The sequence below is a fragment of the Grammomys surdaster genome, unplaced genomic scaffold (genome assembly GCF_004785775.1).
Source record: "Grammomys surdaster isolate TR1022 unplaced genomic scaffold, NIH_TR_1.0 126113, whole genome shotgun sequence".
NCBI classification, from domain to species: Eukaryota; Metazoa; Chordata; class Mammalia; order Rodentia; family Muridae; genus Grammomys; species Grammomys surdaster.
The window spans coordinates 1254910-1264282 of record NW_021620921.1 but is presented as its reverse complement, the minus strand read 5'-3'; the positions used below and the strand labels follow the sequence as shown (position 1 = coordinate 1264282).

The window sequence follows — 9373 nt, the reverse complement described above, 5'->3', positions numbered from 1 at the left end:
CGGCAGTGAAGACCCAGGCGCAAGCGCACAATCTGGAGCCAGCGCGTGGCTTCCTGGGAGTTGTAGTTTAATCCCTTTGTGCTCATCCTTCCGTAGCGGGCTGCTCCTCTTTCCTGCCTTTCCCGCCCTTTTCATTAGAACGCTGTTGTCCAGGTTGAAAGTTTTACAAACGATTTACAAGGTTTGATTTCCTTCACGTAATAAGCCATGTGTGGGTGTTCTGAGAAAAATACAAACGGATTAGAAATAATTCTGGTGTTAGCCGTCCGCCACCCAGTGGACAAGCATTTGAAAATACATAATACCAAGATTCTCAGTGAGACGCCTGCACTAGCTCAGCCGCTATGGTTTTTCTGGTAGCCTACTTTTCAAAGCTCTCTTCTACAGTGGCTTGCTTGAAGTTTTTGTGTTCTCTTTCTCCCCTTTCTCCACCCCCTCTCTCTATCCCCTTTTTTTCACTCTCTGGATACGTATATGCACACAGTCACACCAAATCAGAGGATAGCACTTAGAAATGAAAGTAAAATCTTCAAACAGTAGAGGACTTTGCCTCTGGTATACATAATTCCGTACCACCTTTCTGGCCTGAACTTTTCACTCAACAATACGTATTACCACCCGAGTGTGTTCAAGCCAGAAACTATCCTATTAAAATACAATAATAGAGACTTGTTTTAAGCTACCGTTAATTGAGCACTTGGTGAGAGCTTTACGTACATTATTTAATTCTTACAGTTTACAAGTCAATTTAATTCAGCTTTTGGCTTTTTAAAGTACATTTCAAATTGAGCACATTCCACACCGTATAGACATTGGTACTGTGAAACAGGTAAGTAGTCCAGACAACTGTTAAAGTGAGAAGAATTATGGTGACTCGTCACATACACACACTGAGAAAGTTTGGGAGTTTTTACACTTGTGGTCTTATTTCTGCAAGATAGTTATTTTTACAATCAACTTGTTAGGGTCCAAGATTGCTGGAGAACGTTACTCCAAATTCTAATAGTATGTAAAAGCAAAGATCATTTATTCAGCAGAATTTCATACATGCATGGAGTCTCCTCATTCAGCAATGGAGACACCTAGTGAGCTTGGAGGCTTTGTAAGGGGCGGGGTATGTGCCCCTTTACCTTCATTGGTTACCTCTGTCTCTAGAGGTCTGACTGATTCTACAATTGGGTAGGGCTCTGAAGACTTCGCAGGTTTGGGGGGGGGGGAGGAAAGGGGTGTTTCTTATTCATTCTAGCTACCTAGTCTTACTTCAGGCCAGATGACAAGGTGTCCTTGGATTGGCTGCCCAAGGCTTGATTGGCTGACCACCAGCTTCCTGGATTTAGGCTCTCATTTCTGGGAAACAGAAACCTAGGCCTAGTCTCCCAAACTGTCAGTTTTCAATCTGTCATGGAATCAGCCTGGCTCTGAGCTTAGTCCCTTCAAACTGAGTATTCAACTATTCAACTAGTAATTTTAACTATTTGTACTAGTAGATTCTGCTCCTACTATATATGAGGACAATCTTCCACTCCAACCCCCACCCACCCCCACTTATATTGTGGAATTAACAACCTTCACCATTTTGCAGAGACTTTCTGGCTTTTAAGTACTAAAACTCCCAAATCACAAGAACTTTAGTCCATGCAAACCCAGAGTTGTTTCTCCAACCCTATACCTTTTTTCCTTTGTTGTTCTTTCCTCTGATATCACACAGCCATTATGAGAAGATGCCCTTGTCTGTCTCTTAGAGGAGATCCCAATAGGTTGTAATTTATTCATCTTGATCGGTAAGCCGTGTGTGTGTGTGTGTGTGTGTGTGTGTGTGTGTCTTATCTGTTGCAGTGGCTCTGTTATCCATCTCCCAACATACGACTTGGAGCTTTAGCCATTCTTACTGATCTGAAGCCTTACTAGATATTTCCATGTCTCACTCTAGCTGTCTGTGGAAGTTAATGCTGAGGGATCCTCTGTGGAAAATGCCATTTTAAAACTACTCATCTCGTTCTGAGTTTATCTGTTATTGAATGTTCTCTTCCCTCCTACCAGTCTATTCTAGGGAATTATTTCCACCTTACTCCTCTTTTGTTAGATTTTTCTTTTTCTTTTTTACAAATAAAGTTTTATTGAAACACAGTCACATTCATTTGTTTATTCAATAACAATGGCTGGTTTTATGCTATTGGGTCAGGCAGTTATGACACAGACAACATGGCCTACCAAGCCCAGAGTATTTACTCTCAGGTCTCTTATAGAGCATGTAGGCTGACACCTAGCTGAGTAACATGTGTCACTTGTCTTACTGTTTACTTGCATCATTTTTAGAGGGATCTAAAGAGCTACAGTCTGAGAAAATACATGGACAGAAGCCCAGTGTGGGCAGTGCAAACCTATAAGCTAGCATTTTGGAGGTAGAAGCAGGAAGATTTAAGAGTTTGTAGTTAGCATGCACTGTATGAAAACTGGTCTAAAACATGTAGCAACAAATGACATGTGACTTAAGGCTTTTATGACATTCCGGACAGTGTAAAGAAGGAAATTAAAAGTGCAAAACAATAGGCAGTATCTCTAGGCAATAATTTCAATGAACTGGACTGTTTCAGAGAAAACTGAGAGTCAGTCCAATACATACAATTATCACTTTGTCAGTGAACATTCTTTGTGTTGGCAACAGTATATTTCCTGCTGACAGACTGTATCTACCATGTCAGTATACAGGCCTCTTTCTCTGAAAAATGTCCAGAAGAGATGAAGAGGGAAAGGCTAGGAACTGTGAGGCATTGCCTAGGGTCTCAGTGACCAGGATTCAGAACTTCAGGGGAAAAACAGGACAGTACTTTGGCTGCTTTCTGCCACATTGCTTATCAAAGCTTAGCTGCACAGCAGCCTCCATGGCCAGGATCTTGGGAGCACTGTAACCATATAAGCGCTTCTTGGCTCCGCTCCCAGGGCTTCTCAGATGGGGGTTCCTTTGACCTGTGGTGGTTGAAGTACAGGCCATGGTCCATGTTCACACAGTCATTCAGGCACTCCGAATCTAGCTGCTGCTGTTGCCTATCTCGGTGCTTCTCAGTCTGTGTGAAGTACTGGTGGAGGGAGCTCCTCCGTGATTTCCATATTGCTCAGGTCGCACTCCACTTCATCATCTGAATCCGACTCCAGCTCTTCCTCTTCACACAGTGCTTCGTTTTCTCTTGTGGATACCTGGGTTCTATTGCTATTATACAGAGGCTGCCCAGGGCTTTTGAGATGGGAAACACTGTACGGAGACTCCTGCCACGCCGTGTGCTGGCCTTGAGAGTTCCAAGGATGCCAAGTCTCATAAGCAAGAGAGTCCCAGGGAAGAACTCCATGAGGGAAGAACCATGGGGAAGTGAAATAGGGAACCCTGAACTTTCCATAGGCATTCCGGTGGCACTGCATGGTGATAATGCTGCCAGTATCTTGCCTATGCTGGGTGAAAATACCAAGATGAAGTATCCCTCCATTTTGAGGCCATTACTGTTACCTCTTGATTGCAAAAGTCCAAATGGGAACTCGTGGGCACATAGCTTGAAGATCTTGGGCGGTGGGCATCATAGGGTGTTGCTAGGTTGAAGAAAACAAGTTTCTACAACATATCCTTAGTTAATATCAAAGCCTCATTTGTTCTTGTTCTAAACTTCCTTTTGAGCTCTAGTGTTCTATGTCTGATCACCCAATTCATATATATTCACATAATATCCTAGAAACCAAGCTGGCCTCCAACTCAGAGATCCACCTGGCTCTACCTCTTCAGTGCATGCACTACACCCACTGCCCACTAGCACCATCTCCAATGTAATAGAAGCGTTGCTTTTTTTGCATGTGTGTATGCATGTGTGTGAGAGCACCCATGTGTGTATGTATGTGGAGGCTTCAGGTTAAGGATTGGATGTCTTCCTCAACTATTTTCTACTTTATACATTAAGGCAAGGTCTCTCCCTAGAGCCCAGAGCTTACTGATTTGACTAGTATAGTGTGGGAAAAAAATAGGCTGCTGCGGTGGAGGAGTCCCGGTGGGTTTCCTTGTGGTAGATCCAATATACACGAGAGGGTCTAAGGTTCCAAAGGCTGGAGGCTTTGGCAACGGCAGGCCCCAATGACATGAGGAAGTCCTTGGTTCCAAAAGGGTTTATTGTTATGGTGGATGGTGGATGGATCTAGATGTACCTCCCTGAATCTCAGGGCAGACCTGAGTTAAATAGGGAGGGAGAAAGGGGGAGGCATGCTTAATTTGCTCCACCCTCTGGCCTTCATTAGTGTGCAAATCCCTAGGGCCTGAGGTCTGTGATCACGCCCTCTACCTGTGCACTTTGGGAGGGGCTGTAATGGCCTACGTGACTGAAAAATGTAGGTCTATGGAGACGAGACTGCACATCAGGACTCTGGGTTCTGGGGACTGGCTGAATGCCTGCCGTTTCTCACTTAGAGTCTCAGGGTTCCAGGCCCATGCCCAGCCATGAACCAGGATACCCTTAAGCAGTCCCACAGTATAGTATCCAGCTTGCTCTGAGGATCCCTTGTTTCTGCCTTGAATGCTGTGATTACAGCCATCTGCTACTCCCACCTAGCTTTTATATGGTGCTGGGGAACTGAACTCTTGTCTTCATACTTGCACCACAAACACTTTACCACTGAGTCATTCTCTTCAGCCGCAGAAGCCTTGATTTTATTCTCTTCCTATACCTGTTTCTCTATCTATACTTCTCCTTGTACCATGTGACACAGTATGTAATTATTTGAAAGAAATCTTGGAATTTTCTCTTCCCTATATATATTCAATCATGTCTAACTACCTTTGAAACATTTCTCCCTTCTATTTGCTTCTCTAAATCTTAAGTGCTGATGCCTTGACCCACAACATTATTTCCTGAACTACTTTCCTTGCCTCCTACTTCTTCACTTGTTCTCCCTAACACATTGTCTATATAATGATATTGTCTATATAAGAGGTCATTATTTGACAACACAAACTAGGTTAGTTCATTATTCTGGATCCTTCAAAGAATTCTTGCTAGGTCTGTCACAGCAGTGAAAGGAACCATATGACACAGTTCCTGCCCCTGGAGCAGAGCCAACAGGGTATGGGTTTTCTCGAGTGTGGTTACTGTAGGTTTAAGGCTTGTTTGTTGATATATATGATATGATATATATGTTATATCAACAAGATATATATATATCTTCATGTTCCTCCATTGTGGAATGTTCTTAGTACCAAGGTTATCAGGGAATGTTCTCTCTGCCAAGGTTAATGACTCCATGAAAATCAGAAACAGCACAATCCCAGGAGGCAAGGGTATGTCTGGTGTTCCTCTGCATTTCGGTGGTTGTGACCTTCAGGACAGCCCTTAAGGCTGTGGGAAAGAACTTTGACAACATGAGTTCAAGAATACACAAATCAGTGTGAGAATTGTTCTTTACAGGATTTCCCAACTACAAAAATTATAAGGATGCAATTATAAATTGTATGAGGGGGAGTCATAGACTTGAAAGAACAGAGGCAGTTGCACTAACAAGCCAGCTTTGTCAGAAATACATTAAGGAAGGAGACATGATTTGGCCAATAGAGGAAAAAAATCTGGATCATGAAAGGGAAAAGAATAGTTTAAGAAAACAAGAGCTTGCTAAACTAAATACAAAATGTATGATTCAAGTAATAAAGGGGTACCAGGAAGTGAAATGGAGCCGAATCCTGTGTTCAAGGAGATAAACAGATTTAGCTAGTGGTGATCTCAGGCAGGATCCCACCCAGTTAAACTTATTGTTTGTGTTTGCAGGAATAGTTTGGATTTCTAATTTGGAATGAACTACAATCCAGAAATGATCCAGATCTCGAGGCTGGAAGACACAGGCTTTTGATCTGGATATTGAGGAATAGTGGTCATGAAAATCTTAGGCCCAGGCATGGTGGTACATGCCTATAAATAGGAGATAAAAACAATCAGATTTCTGAGTTCATGGCCAGCCAGGGACAGAGCAAGTTTTAGGTGAATAAAAGCTTAGGCCCAGGCATGATGGGACATACTTTTAACCCCAACATTCAGGAGACAGCCATGCAGATTTCTGAGTTCAAGGTCTGTCTAATAGAACAATGGGACTGAGTTCCAACTCTAGAAAGCAGTGAATGCAGCTTCAACCATGTGGCTCTGTCTTTAGAGCCAAGGGATTAAGGTCAGAAAATGCTGATTCATGGAATAATCAAGAGGGAACCTGGGGTAAATGATTGGATTCAAATACAATTCCTAAGAAAGTAGCTTATGCAAAAATAAAAGAATGGGTTTTGGTCTGCAAGAGAGAGCTAGCTGGGGAGCCATCTCCAGACTGCAGAGCTGTCGGTTTGCACCCATCATTGACTCTGAGTCATTTCTTCCATGGCTCCCATTCACCCCTTCCTCAGGACCCACCCTTAAACTGAGGCAGGTCCTCAGCAATTTCTTGTTGAACCAGCACTAAACTTCAAACATTTATAAGATGCTGTATGATGCATTTGGTGTGACCAATCCATGCAGCCTCATCTCACCTGCACTCACTAAGACTGACATAATTATTAGCAGCTCAGCTGTGACATTTAGTCCTTTTGGTAGACCAATAAATCTACTAATAGTCCTGTAGAGGTAATAATTACAGCTTTGATGTAAAGGATATGTGATGAATAGTCTGTGTCTATAGCCATTGTTTCAAACCAAGGTATGAATTTAAAAACATTTTGATAAGACTCAAATTTTCCCACACTGAATTATATGGTATAACACTCACTAAGTTTTTGATACCCTATTTAATTGTTAGACTTTATTATTTTTTTAGTTATGTTTTAAGAGCTTTGTGTTGGGCATGTCTGCATATATATTTATGTTACTCAATTTTGCTAACTACATTTTAAAGTAGATAGTAGTAGCTACACTGTAGAGAAGCTAATATTTAAAAAATAATTCTGAAGTTCACATAACTAAAAAGAAGCATATCCAAGATTCCTACTCTGGCATACTGACTGATAGATGCCCAATTTTAAATACTACATAATACTAACTCTCATGGTAAGCACACATCTATCTAAAATGTCTGTGAAGTGGAAAAGTAAGTAAGAAACACCATTAAGTACCATTGGGATAGAGCAAAGATTCCCATATTAAAAGTTCTTCATAATTATTATAGCTTTTATATGAGTTATTCTTGGATTGCTGCGGACTTTGATCTATATTTTGTTTTGTTCAACTCCAAGTTGAGGCTCTCAGAGATAAGAACTATACCTGACAAATAGCCCTTATTTTGTTTTCTAACAGTGACAGTGCAGCGTGAGAATGTGGTCAATGTCCATAGCATAGCAGTTGTGAGACCTGAAACATCAGAGAGATGCAGACGCAGGGCATCCTGAGATTGAATTAAGGAACAGCAAATTTAGTTAAATTTGGTTAAAATAATAGCTAAATTTAACAAAATACTGTTTCTTTACCTCTTCTTCAGATGTGGGTTCTCTTTACTTGGGTAGGTAATAGGAAAAACACTGAAAGCTTTGTGTTATCCTGGTCATAAGAAAATTAAGTTTTAAGACCATATAGAGCGGATTTTATTTCTTATTGTTACTATTTACTTTTCTCCATTTCTTCATATCCTGATTCCCTTTGTTTTAATTAAAAATTTTCTTAATTCTTTTACATATGAAATCTAGTGTTCAAAGTTTTAGCTGATGTTATAATTGTCCCTAAGAAAAATAAAAATAATTGTACATAATATAATTTTGAGAAATTGTGCAGTCATCTTTGTGATGACTTAAATGTTTCTCAAACACAGGCAGAGGCTCTTTTCCCTAGGGTATGTAGAAGTTCCAGTTTACAATTATATTGTGATGACATGAATGGTGATTCAGTTATGAGACTTTTAAAAATAATTCTCCAATAATTCTGTAAATGGCCACTGCGGGTACTAGTAACCATAACAATTTGACTATACTTCTAAATAAGATAATTAACAACATGGTTTTATATTTGCTATATAAATGGAAAATTACAAAATTGATAAATTGGGCTTCATTAAGTTGTAAAAAAAAGTGTTATTTTATGAAAGCCCGTATAAGAGGATGAAAAGATAAGCTAAAGAGAAAACTCTTGAATATTAGACTATTTAGAGGACCCTCAAGGCTCAGTAATTAAAAGGATTAGAAAATGGAACAAAAGCAGGAACAAGTGTTTCGTGAAAGAGAATATGAGAATTGCTAAATGTACTTTTATTTTTTTAGTTTGATTCCTTTTACTATGATAAACATCATGACCAAAAGCAACTTGGGGGAATAAGCTATTTAAATAGCTTACACTTTCATGTCACAGTCCATCATTGGGGAAAGTAAGCAGGGGCACAAGCAGGAACCTGGAAACAGGAACTAAAGCAGAGACTGTGGAGAAACATTGCTTACTGCTTGCTTCCTCTGGCTTGCTCAGCTATCTTTTTTATGTAGTCCAGGCCGACCTGCCTAGGGATTGGCACCTCCTACAGTGGGCTGATGCAATTAAGGAAATGCCTCAAAGATATGCCCATAGGCCAATTCTGATGGAGTTAATTCCTCAGTTGAGATTCCCTCTTCCCAAGTGTGTCTAGGTTTGTGTCAAGTTGACAAAACTAACCAGAATACATATGAAAAGATGTGAAAAGCAAAATTAGCCTTTGATAATTGTGTATAATGATTTACCAAATTTTTTTCTGTGAAGTGTGATATAGCAAGAGAAGACTAAAAATAAAGTGATTTTCAAGTATCTAACTTGTAGTTTCTTCTTTGATATAAGTTTTTAAAGTGATTAATAGTGAACCAGAAACTTATTTTGGCAGTAGTGTATTTCCTCTAACTCACAACATTTAAAATTTTACATCTTACAGAGAAAGAAAGAGACAGAGAATACAAAGTTGGGAATATGGGGTGAAAGAGGGAGGAGCAAGGGGCAAGAATAGGGTATGAATATGATCAAAATACATAGTATGCATGTGTGAAGTTCTCAAAGAATTAATTAAAATAATGTATTAAGAATAAAACATTCTAAAGTAAAATTAATAGCTCCCTTCAGTCTTGTAACTCTTACAAAGGCTTAGCTTTAGTCTCTGCTTGAGTTAAAATACCATTAAAGTAATGATAACTCCTTGCCAAGAATTACCATGTTTCTGAAAGGCATTTTCTTTCTTTTTTTTCTTTCTCTTTTTTTTTGGTGTAGATTAACTTTATCAACCTGGTACAGATGAGGGGACTCTAATTCCAGCCAAATCATTGCCAGCATATTTAAAATACAGTTCAATTTGTGGAAAATTTTACAGACAGCAATGAGTCCAATTCTAGGTGCACAATATAGGCTAAGTTTTGACTACATAGGAACCATTTTAC

At 39.9% G+C, this 9373-nt stretch overlaps 1 pseudogene; it reads right to left on the bottom strand.

Moving 5' to 3' along the window:
* Positions 1–2797: 2797 nt before the first annotated feature.
* LOC114611453 lies at positions 2798–3490 on the bottom strand (annotated as a pseudogene).
* Between the last annotated feature and the right edge of the window lie 5883 nt (positions 3491–9373).